Source organism: Lissotriton vulgaris, chromosome 8 (assembly GCF_964263255.1).
Source record: "Lissotriton vulgaris chromosome 8, aLisVul1.2, whole genome shotgun sequence".
In the NCBI taxonomy this organism is placed as follows: Eukaryota; Metazoa; Chordata; class Amphibia; order Caudata; family Salamandridae; genus Lissotriton; species Lissotriton vulgaris.
Genome location: NC_141696.1, coordinates 813,940,706 through 813,953,116, shown reverse-complemented (window position 1 = coordinate 813,953,116; position 12,411 = coordinate 813,940,706). Strand labels below are relative to the sequence as shown.

General features: G+C 47.7%; 1 protein-coding gene across 8 annotated transcripts in view; it reads left to right on the top strand.

The window, feature by feature from the left end:
• Positions 1–12,411, top strand: part of TFDP1 (transcription factor Dp-1) — a 531,476-nt gene that overhangs the window by 324,073 nt on the left and 194,992 nt on the right. The window lies entirely within an intron of this gene.

Below are 12,411 nucleotides of genomic sequence, written 5' to 3'. Positions count from 1 at the left end.
GGTGTTGAGTATTCTCTCCTGTTCAAAGTAGTTTACATACAGGCCTGCCACCCTTGGGGCTAATTTGCTGCCCTTTGTTCTTTGTACTTGTTGAAACAATGTGTCCTCGAATTCAAAGTAATTCTTTGTCAATGCCATTCTTGCAAGACCAAATGTTGTGGGGTGGAATAAACCCAATCTCTAGAGTACAGGAGTTCCTCCAAAACTGTTAAGGTATTCCCTTGAAGAAAACTGTCATACAGACTCTTTATGTCCAAACTTATGAGGAGGTTGTTCTATGCATCAAACCTTATGTCTTTGAGCAAGTTCAAAAGATCTTTTGTATCTTTCAGGTATTTTGGTATACAATGTACCATGGGGCATAGGAAGTGATCACACAAAATCCTGATAAGGGCTCTAACACAGAGCCTATCACTGAAACTCTTGGGCAGCCTTTATTAGAAATTGTGTTTTTATGCATTTTGAGCAGGATAAACAAAAGCAGGATTGTTGGATCTGTATTTATTGGAAATTGAGCTTCATTTTTTGAGACCATGTTTCAGTCTCCTTTACCATGTTATTTCTTTCTCCCAGAAGTGAAGGAGTTTGATCTGATTCGAGAACTACATAATTCTTCCTGGCCTCTAGTAGGCGAAGTCATTCTTGTCTGTAGTACTCTGTGTTCTGGATCACAATCATACCTTCTGTGTCTGCATATTTAATTGTGATCTACAGGTCAGACCTCAATTCAAACTGTTCTGCACGTCTTTCTTTTGCCATGTTGGGTAAGGTTCTGATTTTAATTGGATCAATCATTTTCACTTCTCTTGTACTCACCTGTTGTAAGAAAGTGACTCTATATATACTGGACCAAAGTAAGGTACAGTGTGTGTATGGAGTCCCCAGTCCCCAGAGGTTTGGCAGAGGCTAAAGTTAGATATAACCTTACTCTCTAAAGTGGTAGCTTGGTCGAGCAGTGTAAAGCATTTGTTGTACACACTCAGTCAGCAAATGGTCTCACACACTCAAGAACTGAACTCTAGGCCAATTGTTTTTTATCAAAAGATATAGTTGTTTTATTTTAGAATCAACAAGGTATCAAAATATACTTTCTCAGAATGAACTACTTAAGTTAAATACTCATCAAAGAGGCAATAGACTTTTTGAATGCAATAGTTAGTTTGTTGCAATAGGCAACACAATGCATTATTGGGCTCAATGGGAATTTTCAGTTAAATGCAATTAATTACTCTGTAGATTACTTTTTTAACCACAAGACTGGATCCTAGATTCAGTCCTGGGACTTGTCCTGTTAACAGTTAAGTAAAAGCGTTTTGGTTATAGTAGTGATTTTTAAGGAATATTATTGTATTTTAAAAGTTGACACTTAGAAACTTTTTCAGTTGAAATTACCAATGTTATCCTACGGAAGGAAATTCATTTTGCAGGTAAAGTATGCTACTGGTAAGTACGGTTAAAATTACTTTTCAGGGTTTGTGCTGGGCTAAAAGGTGCAGCACTGAGGTCTCTCCTGATAACAGATGAGTAAATCGGAATTCGTTGTTAGGCTGATTTTAGGTGAATATTTTATATTTCAAAAATAATTTTTAAGTGAAACCAGTCAATGTTAGCCTATAGAAGAAAAGTGAGTTATTGGCTTTTAGGTAAGTACTCGACTGGCAGAGTTAAGGTTCTGGGCATAGACTCCAGGGTCTCCCAGGGTCCGTTAGGTACAGTTGGTACACCCTCAGCGGCACATGTGCAGCCGGGTGCAAAGGTAGTTAGGCCCAATGTTATCCAATGAGAGGCAGGGGGATTTCGGTTGGTGGCTGCTGGCTAGCTGGCCACGCGGCTGTGGGAGCTGGGCTCCAGGACACTTGCTCATGGTAAATGGGGAAGTAGAATAGGGCAAAGATTGCACTGCCAGGGGCCCTCAGGCGGCTTAGTGCAGGGTGCTTTTGATGCAGTTGGGCGCTCAATGTTAATAAATGGAGATCTTGGAAAGTGGAAAAACGCTGCAGGCTCGGGGACGGAGATTCTTCAGGAGCGCCCAACACTTTGAGAGGTAAGTTGGGGTCTTGGAGGATAGGTAGGCATCCAGGAGTTGGGCCCAGGGGGCCGTGGGGCGCCTGGTGCAGGGGTGTCTTTTGATGTCGGGAAATCTTACCCTCAGCTGGTCACGTTTGGAGGGGTCCCTGGTTGTGAGGCTGCAGTTGTCGTCTGGTTCGTCGAGAAGGATCTTTGGGCACTGGATTTCGGGTCCCAGTTGCCAGGGGGGGTAGTCCTCGAGGTCTTGGGTTACTCGGGCAGGTGCAGAGTGATGGAGTCGCGGTTCCTGGCTGGCACCATGGGTATTACTGTTGGAGCCGATCCACTGCTCATGGGAGTCCCAGTCTCTTTCAGAGTGTCCAGGCAGGCAGGTCCTCCGGGGTTTTCAAGGTTGCTGCTTGCAGGAGTCGCCGGGATTTAGCAGGAGCAGGTTCAAGGATCGACAGGCCTGTAGGGCTGGGGCCAAGTCAGCTGGTGTCGTCCTTTTGTTAGCAGCTGCACAGTGGGTCTTCTTCTTCTTGATCTTCTTTCTTGCTTTCGTATCTGGATCTGAGGAAGGAAGGTTCAGGGTGCCCCTAAATACTGAATTTAGGGGCGTTACAGGTAGGGTGAGGGCAGAGACCAATACGTCCCTGTCCTTGGCTGGGTACACCCCCTAACCTGCTCCTCTCCTGTGGGAGGGGGGCAGGAGCCTAGCTGTGAGTTGGTAGGGCTCCCTATCCTCAAGATGGCGGTAGCCCGGAGTCGTGCTTCACCTCGCCTCCTTTACCTGAGGGGTGGAGTTGGCACAGGCTGGCACACTCTTTCCTGACGTTTGGTTTCCCGCCAGTCTTCCCGCCAGAGTGGGGGTCAGAACTGGTGGGGCCCAGTTGCTGAGTACAGCAAGTGGCCTGGAGAAGCTCACAAGGGCGGCATGCCTTTGAAGCTTTCCCCTGCCCATCCTGGGGGAGGAGACCTAGCACCTCGCCCAGGATGTGCATTGTTGCAGGCCCAGGAGAGCGGGGGCTCTCCACCCAGGGGTCCAGCAACATGTCTGCTGTGTGGCTGCCTCTCAGACAAGACGTGGATTGTAGGTTAGGTTTCAGGGGGCATCTCTAAGATGCCCTCTGTAGTGCATTTTACATTAAATCCCACACAGGCATCAGTGTGGGTTTAATGTACTGAGAAGTTTGATACCAAACTTGTCAGTCTTCAGTGTAGCCATTATGGTGCTGTGGAGTTTGTAATGACAGCCTCCCAGCACCATATACTCTTAATGGCATCACTGCACTTACAGTACCCAGGAATGGTCCTGGGTGTTGTAGGGGCACAGGGCTCCTGCACCTGTACCCACACCACTGGCATACGGCACCCAGCTAGAGGGGTGACTGATGTATGCCAGGGCAGTGGGTTTGTGGGCATGGCACACAGGGATGTGTGCCATGTCGACTTTGTTTGGTTCTGCACCAAGACACTCTGCCTGCAAAGGCAGTGTGTGTGTGTCGGGGTGCAGGGACCCTAAGGGTGGCACAATAAGTGCTGCAGCCCTTAGGGGTCTTCTATGGTCACCATGCCCTGGGTACCCATGGTAGCATTTACCAGGGGCTGGCATGTGGCCAGAGATATCATGAGGTGTCCAGAAGCACACCCAGATTTTTCAAAGCCTTTGTTCAAATGAGTTTCCTTATCCATTTTCGTATGCCGCACCCGTCGGTGCGTCGTTCCTTCCGCACCTGAATACAATAGAACTGCAAATTGGTGACCCGCCTGTGTAGCAGGCCGTACAAAGGTTGCACAGCTGTACACTTCCACCAAAGTAATCCAATTTGAATCATTTTATTTTCCTTTTATTTTCTCAATTCCATTCATTTTTTAACCATTCACGTCAAAAGTTCAAAGTGGGGAAGTGTGGCTCACTGGTTAGAGCAGGCAGACCCTGAAGCAGGGGTCAGACCCGGGACCAGGGTTCAATTCCTGACGCGGCAGGGTGTTGAGCTCAAATGTCCACGGACTCGATAATTCTCGCTTCGGTGCCTGACCTAATCATGGGCTCAAACTCTGCAACTCTGGGCATTAAGCTTGCTTACTCTCCACAACGGCCCCCCCGCGGCGGGATGCTTGGCTTTCACCTTGGGGATGCCCTGTAGGGGCTATCTCACAGGGAAAAACCAGGACGGGTTCCCAAGGCAAGCGCGGAGATATCCCTTCGGGGGTCGATTCTGGCGCTATATAAGAATGCAATAATAATGATAATTTGTCAACTTTTTGTTTTTTTGTGATTCAATGTATTGCCCATCCAGGCCTATACAAGAACATTCAGCTAATTTTTTAATCATTCACCAGATTTGATGTTCATCATACTCTATGCATTTCGGTTCTAAAATAACCTTCCTCAGGAGTATCTATAAATAATGAAGAATACATGGATTTAAAACACGGTTGCATATAAATCACACCATTGATAAAGACATTCTTATCCGAAGCGTACATGTTTAAAGTGCCATTAAATCATACCCTCCTAATCCCCCTTAATACCTGCAAGCTTCCACTCGACAATATTATGTGTGACCCTCCTGTTTATCCCCTCATAACTATAACACACTATACGTTACCCTGCAGCTCCCGGTGCTAGAGTCGGCGGACAGGGATGTGCTGGAGGCGGACATTACGGTCAAGGAAGTGGAGGATGCCATGGGGGACCTGCAGACAGGGAAGACCCCGGGCCCAACGGGTTTCCGGTGGAAGCATTCGGTTGTGTGGCTAGCCACATCGCACTGCATATGTGCAATATGTTCCATGAGGCACGGGAAACAAGGCGACTTCCGAGAGATCTGCGATTGGCCACGATCGTGGTGATACATAAAGTGGGGAAATCACAGGGCGAATGTAGCTCATACAGGCCTATCTCCCTCCTAAACTATGATACGAAGGTCCTGGGGAAGATCCTTGCTACACGCCTGGGAGCAGTGATCCAGTCACTGGTCCACCCAGACCAGTCTGGCTTTATGCCCCACCGGAGCACGAGACTTAATTTGCCCCGTCTGTTCGGGGTTCTACAGACAGCCGCCGTACCCAGTGGGGTTCCGGCGTCCTTGCTCTCCCTGGACGCCCATATGGCCTTTGATAGTATCGAATGGAGCTATATCTACGCCGTACTGGAGAAACTTGGTTTTGGGGACAATTTCTGCTCCTGGGTGAAATTGCTGTACACAGGGACGCTGGCGCGGGTCCGAGTTAATGGGGCCATGTTCCGCGAGTTCCGATTGGGGCGCGGCACGAGACAAGGCTGTCCCCTATCCCCGACCCTCTTTGCCTTGGCACTAGAGCCACTGGCGCACTCAGTGAGGACGGACCCTGGTGTGTGGGTGATAGAAATGAGAGGCGGTTGGGAAGAACGTATATCGCTCTATGCTGACGACATACTGCTATACACTGAATGCGGAATCGATACACCGGCTAATGGCTATGTTATGTACTTTTGGGGAATACTCCGGGTACCGTGTCAATTGGAGCAAATCCCTAGGTTATGTTTTGGCAGGACCCCAACCGCCCGCAGTGGATGGCTGTGAAGGCCTGGTTTGGCGAGAGTCGTTTCGCTATTTAGGGATATGGATTACACCGTCTGACTCTGAGTTCCTCCGACTCAATGTGCAGACACAACTTGACCGCTTGCACAGTGACGTGCAACACTGGCGGACCCTCCCGGACTCCCTCATGGGCAGAGCTGTACTATTTAAAATGATGGCCCTGCCACGTTTGTTGTACGTGCTCCAGAGCTCCCCCTTTCCGATCCCGGATCATGTCTTTAAAACGGTGGAGGCAGAGCAGTGCTCCCTTCTGTGGAGCGGGGGTGTCCGCGGATTGCCCTTCATAAACTACAGCGCGGTCCCTATGAGGGGGGACTGGCAGTACCTGATATCCGCCTATATTATTGGGCGGCCCAGCTGGCTAATGTTAACGGGTGGGTATTTACCCCGCAGGAGGAACCGGCGTATCGGGTGGACCATATGGCCCTGGGCGCGGATACTTATTTTGCGGCCCTCTACTCCAGGACTCGGCGTGGCCAGCCTTTGCCCCTTCAGACCGCGGTGGTGGTCCAGATTGGAAGCGGGCAACGAAATTGCTTGGTTGGGAGAGAAGGCTCACGGCTCAGACGCCCTTGTGGAAGAGCGACTTCCTCAGGGAAGTCGTACAACTCCGCGACCTACGCCAATGGAGCCTGATAGGCATAGATCTATTGGGAGATGTCTGGAAGAGGGAGCAAGTGGCGGAATTTGCGGCCCTACAATCTGAATTCCATATGGGGAATTCCTCCATTATCAGCAATTCAAACATGCTATATATTCACACTTATCATCAGGGGATCAGATACCTGAATACCCCCCACTTGAAGACAGGTTGCTGTTGGATCCAATGATTGATAAGGCTATATCACTCACATATAAGAAACTAATTAACAATATTCCAGATACACTTGGACCACTGCGGGAAAAATGGGAATCCGAATTGGGCTTGTTAGAGGACGATGATTGGAATGAGGCCCTGCAGTGCCCCAGAGAAGTGGCGTTTGGAGCGAGATTCCGCTTGGTGCAGCTCCGCATCCTTCACAGGTCCTACACCCCACGCACGGTGCAATTTAAAATGGGATATGCGACATCACACTTTTGCTTGAGAGGGTGCGGGGAGGAGGGCACATTCTTCCACATCCTTTGGCACTGCCCTAAAATTCGTCCATACTGGATTAGACTGAAGGAAATAATGGAGGAAGTGGTAGGGGTGGAGGTGCCGCTGGAGGCTAGGTGGCATATTTAGGAGTCACAGGAGAGGTAACATGGCCCAAGGGAGATAAGGTGTGGTTGGCTTTCGCAAGCATGGTGACAAAGAGGAAAATCGCATTTCTCTGGGGAAATGACCTGGTACCGGCGATAGAGGAATGGGAGCGAGACATGGATTGGTGCCAGAGGGTGGAAAAAGTCATCTACAATAGTCGGGGCTGTCCTAAGAAATGTGAAAAGATCTGGCAGGCCTGGAGGAGGTACAGAGGGGAGTGGCTGGACGACTCGGAGGATGAGTAGTGGGGCCTTCACTTGCTAGACATTGCCCACGACATGCAAATTATTTTTCCTTCCAGGGAAGTAGTGGATCTGGGCTTGGATTCGATTTTGCACTTTCGGTGGGGAGGGAAGGAGAGGAGGGGAGGGCAAGAGGGAGGATGGCTGGGAGGGCGGGGGAAGGGCCGAAGGATGGGGTCGGGCTAAAGGTCACACTGGATTGGAGGTAGACCATCACTGTACCCGCTAATGATTGCATTGATGTGATTTTTCAATACTGTAAACACTACTGCTTTTTCACTGCTCCATGATGTGTCTTATGATGGAACTGTTTCTTTCAATAAAAAGATGTTTAAAAAAAAGAATGTCTTTATCAATGGTGTGATTTATATGCAACCGTGTTTTAAATCCATGTATTCTTCATTATTTATAGATACTCCTGAGGAAGGTTATTTTAGAACCGAAATGCATAGAGTATGATGAACATCGAATCTGGTGAATGATTAAAAAATTCGCTGAATGTTCTTGTATAGGCCTGGATGGGCAATACATTGAATCATAAAAAATAAAAAAAACGTTGACGAATTGAACTTTTGACGTGAATGGTTAAAAAATGGATGAAATTGAGAAAATAAAATGATTCAAATTTGATTACTTTGGTGGAAGTGTATGATTTAAAATACCGACGTATATACAGCTGTGCAACCTTTGTACGGCCTGCTACACTGGCGGGTCACCAATTTCCATGTGGCCAGAGATGCCAATTGGGTTTTAGCTTCAATACAGTTTTAGGGAAGGAACACCTGTTCAAAGGTGAGACTTTCTACTGAAATGCTTGATGTAGGAGGGCAGAACTTTGATTTCTTACATAGACCTGTGTCACTTCTGTCAATATCTGATTTTCCTTGCCCAAAAAAAGGCTTTCAGTTTAAAGCCCCTAAAACATTCAGGCAGTTCCCAGTGAATTTTGAATTTGTCCAACGCAGGAGTTAGTACAAAGCCCAATCTCTTAGTAAAAACTGTGTTTTACCGGGCTCAGCTCCTTATTGCTTAAGTTCACCAATAGGCTGTGTGGTACTCTGTGCAGTTGGGGGTGTTCCTTGTTTGTGTTCTGAGTTTGCAACCTCTGGTTGTTCTCTACCCAGTGGACCTGGGTATCCATTTTCTTCCTTCCTCTTTGTTGCCCGTGACCTATACCTAAAAAAAGTTGCTCCTTTGCAGGAAGGAGGCCTGAAGGGCGGTATTGCGATATGCTTGTTCATCCAACCTGTAAGAAAGTACCTCTGTATACACTGCACCAAAGTAAGGTTTAGTTTGCACAGAGTCCACAGTCCCCAGAGGTATGGCGGAGGCTAAAGTTAGATATAATCTTACTCTCTAAAGTGATAGCTTGGTCGAGCAGTAAGGCAGTATCTGAGGACAGTGTAAAGCATTTGTTGTACACACTCAGTCAGCAAATGGTCTCTCACACTCAAGAACTGAACTCTAGACCAATTGTTTTGTATATAAAAGTATATAGTTGTTTATTTTAGAGCCACAAGTAGGTATCATGAATACTTACTCAGAATGAGATGTTGCAATTGAATACTTTCAAATAGTAGTTGACTTTTAAATGCAATAGATACAGTTGTTGCAATATGCAACACAAGTTAAACACAAACTAACATTGAGGTCAATGGGAAGTTTTAAGTAAATGCAATAAAATCACTTTACAATGAATATTTGTATGTTTTGAAAATCGACACTTAGAAGAAATTCTGGCAAAAACCAGGCAATGTTATCCTATTGGAGGAAATCAGGTTATCGGAAAATCACGGTTGTAATTACGTTTCAGGTTCTGTGCTGAGTTCAAGGATACAGCACTGGAATCTCTCCTGGTAGCAGGTGAGTAATTTCGTTTTTCGGCTGATTTTTTGTGAGTATTTTAAAGTTGCAAAACTCGACACTTAAAAGAAATTCTGAGTGAAACTCAGCCAATGTTACCCTATGGAGAAAATCAAGTTATCTGTCTTTGGGTAAGTACTCGGCTGGCAGAGTTAAGGTTCTGGGGGTAGACTCGGGGGTCTCCCAAGGTCAGTTAGGTACAGATGTTACACCCTCAGCGGCACAGGGGCAGCCGGGTGCAGGTTGAGTAGGCCCAATTTTGTCCTATGGAGGATAGGGGGTCTTGGGTTGGTGGCTGCTAGCAGGCAGGCCACTCGGCTGTGGGAGCTGAGCTCCAGGTCAATTACACAGGGCAAGTCGGGAAGTAGGGTAGGATAGTTTCTGCACTTCCAGTGGCACTCGGGCGGCTGACTGCAGAGTGCTTGCGGGCCTTCGGGCACCCAATGTAATTCAATGGGAAAGCTGGATGTTGAACAAAGGCTGCAAGCTCGGGGACGGAGTTTCTTCAGGTGCGACCATCACTTCGAGAGGTAAGTTGGGATGTTGTAGTATAGGTAGACACCCAGGAGTTGGGCACAGGGGGCCGTGGGGCGCCGGGTGCAGGGGTGTCTTTTGGTGTCGAGAAATCTTACCCTCAGCTGGTCGCGGTTGATGTGGTCACTTGTTGTGAGGCTCCAGGCGTCATCAGGAGTCTTGAGGAGGGTCCTGGGGTACAGGATTCTTGGTCAGTCGCCAGGGGGACTTCCTTGTGGTCTTCGTTCACTCAGGCACAGGCCGGGCTTGGCGGGTGCAGTGTGCAGGATTTGCGGTTCCTGGCTGGCACCAGGGGTTGTTGCTGTTTGAGCAGAACCACTGCTCATGGGAGTCCCAGTCTTTAGATGAGCAAGGCAGTCAGGTCCTCTGGGGTTTTCGAGGTTGCTGACCACTGGAGTCGCCGGGGTTTAGCAGGAGCAGGTTCAAGGATCAACAGGCCGGTAGGGCTGGGGCCAAGTCATTTGGTGTTGTCCTCTTGTTAGCAGCTGAACGGCAGTTCTTCTTTCTTATTGTTCTTCTTCTTGTTTCAAAATCGGGATCTGAGGCAGGACGGTTCAGGGTGCCCCTAAATACTACATTTAGGGGTGTTACAAGTAGGGTAAGGGCAGGGATCAATGGGTCCCTGTCCTGGGGTGAGTACACCCCCTATTCTGCCACTCTCCAGTGGGAGGGGGCTGGAGCCTCGCTCTGATTGGGTAGGGCTCCCCATTCTCAAAATGGGGAGAGCCCGGAGTTTTGCTTTACCTTGCCTCCCCCACCTGAGGGGTGGGGTTGGCAGAGACTGACACACCCCCTTTCCTTCCTTTGTTTTTCCCGCCTGTTTTCCCGCCAGAGTGGGGGTCAGAACCGGTGGGGCCAGTTGCTGAGTACAGCAAGTGGCCTAGAGAAGCTCACAAAGGAGGCATTCCTTTGAAGATCCCCCTGCCCATCCTGGGGGAGGAGACCTAGCACCTTGTCCCAGGATGTGCATTGTTGCAGGCCCAGGAGAGGGGATGGCTCTCTACCCAGAGATCCAACAACATGTCTGCTGTATGGCAGCCTAGTCAGCCTCTGTCAGGACACTGGTTGTGGGTTAGGTTCAGGGGGCAACTCTAAGTTGCCCTCTGTCGTGCATTTTACAATAAATACCACACTGTCATCATTGTGGGTTTAAGGTGCTGAGAAGTTTGATACCAAATTTCTCAGTCTTCACTGTAGCCATTATGGTGCTGTGGAGTTCGCAATGAAAACCTCCCAGCACCATATACTGTTAATGGTATCACTGCACTTAGTGACCAGGAATAGTCCTGGGTACTGTAGGGGTACATGGCTCATGCACCTGTACCCACACCACTGGCATAGGGCACCCAGCTAGAGGGGTGAATATGGTATGCCAGGGCAGTGTTTTGTTGGCATGGCACACAGGGATGTGTGCCATGTCGACTTTTCGCTTTATTCTGCACCCAGGCACTCAGCCTGCAAGGGCAGTGTGTGTGTGTGTGTGTGTGTGTGTGTGTGTGTGTGTGTGTGTGTGTCAAGGCACAGGGCCTATAAGGGTGGCACAGTAAGTGCTGCAGCCCTTAGGGCCTTCTCAGGTCACAGTGCCCTGAGTACCTAAGGTACCATTTAACAGGGGCTGACATGTGGCCAAATATGCCAATTGGGTTTAGGCTTTAGTACAGTTTTTAGGGAAGGAACACAGGCCCTGGGTACCTGATTGGCAGGGACCCAGGGCACACCAAGGAAAAGTTAATCAGTCATCAGGCAAAAAGTGTGGAGGGGGGGTTACTGCAACAGAAACCCACTTTCCTACACAACCCATGTACTGTTGTGGAGGGGGGAGGGGTTGTTAGTAAAAGGGTGGTGGTTGGAAGTATTCCATCCCTTCCCTGGGATTTTCTTTCCGTTTACTACTCAGTTCTCCTTGTTGGTCCTCTTCACTACTCCAGACTACATTGTCATTGACTTAAGGATCCCAGTGGAACATGGAATGCTACATACAGAAATTTATTATAAACCAACAGACAAAAACAACGTGCTTATGTTCGAGAGTTTCCATCCATGACCGCTGTAACCAAACCTACCATACACACAGTTTCTACGTCTTTGTAGAAAGTGCAATATAACAGAAGACTTTCAAAAACAAGCAGATACATTGACGGAGAAACTTAAAGCAAAAAAGTATCCAGCGACAATCATACAGAGGTCAAGGAAAAGCGCACGTAACCAAAATAGGGAAGCTCTTTTAGAAAACATTCAGAGAAAACTGGAAAAGGAGCAGACCATCTGTTTCACCACATCTACTATAGCCTCAAATAATATAAAGATATTTAACAAGAATTGGAGAATTCTGAACTTGGCAAACTTATATTAGAAAAGCTTCTCTTCTCTCACACTCTATACCAACCTGAAGGACCTCTTCGTGCATACAAGACCACAAAAACAAGCAAGGCAAGCAGCAACATCATCCTTAATGTGGAACATCATCAGGGTGGTATGACATTACCCATGCAGACATTGTAGTTTCTGTAGTTTTACTACCAAGACAATTGACCTAGGCTTGATAAAGAATGTGTTTTTAAGAAAACATACCAGTTGCACAAGTTATTTACCTGATTACTTGCCCATGCAACCTTAACTCACCCTAACGTATGAAAATTGCAGTTTAGAGATTGTAGGAAGCTCGCTATGTATATGATATTATCACTAGGTGGTAATAGCGCGCACATATTCTAGGGGTTTCCTGAAAGTGTACAGGGTGCAATGTAAACCTAAACATGCTCCATTAGTGGTGGTGTGGGCGAGCAGCCTTAGACCTAACACAGAGCAGTGCAAGACATTTATTGCACACACATGATCAATAATGGACACATGACTCAAGAAGGAGATCCAGACAAGTGTTATATTTATTTATTTATTTTTAGAGTTTTCTATAGCGCGAACTTGAACCGATTAG